Consider the following 3,170-nt stretch of genomic DNA (forward strand, 5'->3'; position numbering starts at 1 on the left):
ACATTCCCTCCCCAGGCTCCTCTCCTGCTGGATAAACAAACTAATAAATAAAAAACAGTGGAAATAGCAAGCTAAATTGACGACAATTTTTCTCCTGTCATAATATCCACGTATATTGTACATCCATTAAAATAATTATTGATTTATTAAAAAGAAACATATTCTTTGGCTTCGGCCATAATATAAAAGCAAAATTTAAAAGATTTAAAAGCAAATAATAAATCCTAAACGATATTTATAAAAATTATGTTAATTACACACAGACAAGCTTAGCTTGAAGCAAATATCCATATAGTAGAGAAGTAGTATTGATGTACAGGCTCTAATCCAAGAAAAGGTTCGCTATTAATAAGCACCTGCATAATCATCATTTATCTGAATTTTCAACCCAGATATTATCTATATACAGCAAAGGTGTTTCTGAATTACTGCAAAATTTTAAGTGAAAAAATAGCAAATTTATGTAAATTATTCTTCAATTTAAGGTGTTTCTCATGAACTGCAAAATTTCAAGTGAAAAATTTAGAAAGCAATTGTAAATTTTTCTTTAACATTTTTGTAAAATGGTAAGTTAAAAAATAACCTTAGTATGTATGCTTAAGATAATTTGAATTTTGCTATATTCTAAATCTTTGCAGTTATTGGAAATACTCTTATTTTTATAAAAACTTGCTACCCTAAAAAGACTAACATGATGCCTTAATTAAATCAAGACATTGTGCATTGACTAACTATTTTTGTTAAATTCTACAAAAAATGAGATTAATCTATTCAGCAAAGGAAAAATCGAAATTCCTAATTTTACTTTGGTGTATTTTAATTTATGAGTTGTTAGTATTATTTTTAGCAGCAAACCAACTAACTTTGTACGTCCGTCTTTAGAGTTGTGTAACAAATTCGATTATAGTATCTAAACGAGATAAAAAACCTAAAGTTTCTTGTAAAGAAAATGACCAATTGGTATTTAAAATATCAATTTAGTTTGCTTTTCGTCAACGTTAATTGTTTTTTTTTTCTGTTCTTCAATTCTTGTGGTTGTTATTATCCTTTTTTAAAAGATAGATAAACATTTAGCAAAAAAAATTTATAAAATATTCATGCCTTTGAAATAATATTGCAAATTTTTAAAAGAAAAATAATTATTATTTACATATCACAATAGCTCTGATAGTTTATAAGAAAACATGAGGTTGACAACATCCATAAGTAGCGAAGCTCAAAAATCATGGAAGAACATCCAAAAGGAACTATAGAGTATTTAAATACAAAATAAAAATCTATATAAAATCACGAACTGCGCTCCTAGCAGTTCAATTTAAAGAAATAGCCTAAATACACCCCGGGAACTATGTTAATTTTCAAAAATTTAATAAGATTCAAAATTATAAATGTTATTTCTTTGCTTTATAATATTGGTCCTCTGCTAGTTGGTATAATTGTCCTTGTTTATATTATTTATTATTTATATATATATTTATGTATTTTTTATTGTTTATATTATATTTGTGTGAAGTGAATCTTTTTATAGTGCCTACAAAAAAATGACGTCATACTGATGACCTATCATTGGTAAATTAAAATGTATACTGGCCTGCCATTGGTTATTTAGTCTGCGTATTGGCCTATCACTGGTCATTTGTATTGTGGATATAATTGTCCTTGTGTTGAGTGTATTTTCATGGTTTATGGTCGTGCTATAGGGAAGGAATAAAAACAAAAACACTTTAACACAGAATATAAGTACATGGATCTACAGGGATAAGACAATAGCCGATAAATTGATTTACATCCCAAAATCGCTCCTTTTGTACATTAAAATTAGTAGTTGAAACGTTTGTACACTCAACATAATGAACCAAACAATCAAAATTCATTAATAGTCCCCAAAATTTTTGAGCCAACGAATAAGGAAACGTTATTATAAAATTTTGTACAACCCCAATGATTAAACATAAAATTCTGTAGATTACAATTAGTGGATGAAACGTTAAAGCATTCTACTTAATGAACCAACCAACGAATAAGGAAACGTTATTATAAAACTTTGGGGACTAGTGTAATAGACAGCCCATTGTCCCCTCCATCCCTGATATAAGTAGCATGTGGGGTCAAGAGGTCCATCTACATAAATTCTTTAGTTTTACGATCCAGGAGGTTTTGCTACTAAAGTTTGACCCCTTCCTTGCCATACCCAACTCTTGTGATAGATACCCAGTAGTCTGAGTATGTACTCAAGTTTTATATGTACAAATATAAATAATTACAAAAATACTCCTTTAAAAAGTTAAATAAATATTTGGTTTATAGAAATCTCTTTGCTTTGTACATTTTAGCAAATAGATCTTTTAAAGAAAATATTTGCAAAACTCGAGAACAAACCAGAGAGAGAGGTGACAATAGGCTGTTTATTATACTGGTCCCCAAAATTTTATAGTAATATTTTCTTATTTATTAGCTTAACAACGTTAGGGACTTTAGTGAATTTGGATTGGTTGAATCAAGTTAAGTGTTCAAACTTTCAAACTCTAATTTTTATCTTAAGAAGGGGTAATTTTGTGTATCATCATCGGGGATTTACAATAATTTATCAGCGATTGTCTAATCCCTTTTGATCCCTGAGAACAAATAATATAAACAAAAAAAACTTGTTATGTACAAAATGAGCACTTGAAATAGCCCCCATCCATATGGCTTATATGATCCCAATAAACTGTGATACCACATAAATGCAAGTGTATATATCAACTCAGGAGTGTCCTATCACTCTCTCACAAATTTGATCATTAACGGTTGGGCACCGGCCGGAACTAAGCTATACAAAACTGTCTTTTACAAATAGATGTAGAATATACCTGGATATTATTACAGAGTGAAAATTGTTGTTAATTTAGGTTGCTAACATGGACATCACTTTTTAGTAATTTTGTTAATCCAGTAGGAGGGGAGAGGATGGTGATTTAAAAAATCTTTTGTTTACAGCCTTTCATCAGGTACTTTAGTTGAATTTTGATTGGTTGGTTCATAACCATTGCTTGGAATCTACAGAAGGTGCAATTTTGTGTATTTATAAACCCGGAGTGATGTTGGGGTTTAAAGCCCCTAGACCTGTAGGATATAATAAAACCGCGTAATAAAAATAGACATAAATGTGTTAAACATCTAATGTGCGG

This window comes from Acartia tonsa, chromosome 4 (assembly GCF_053477335.1).
Source record: "Acartia tonsa isolate MP-2025a chromosome 4, ASM5347733v1, whole genome shotgun sequence".
NCBI lineage: Eukaryota > Metazoa > Arthropoda > Copepoda > Calanoida > Acartiidae > Acartia > Acartia tonsa.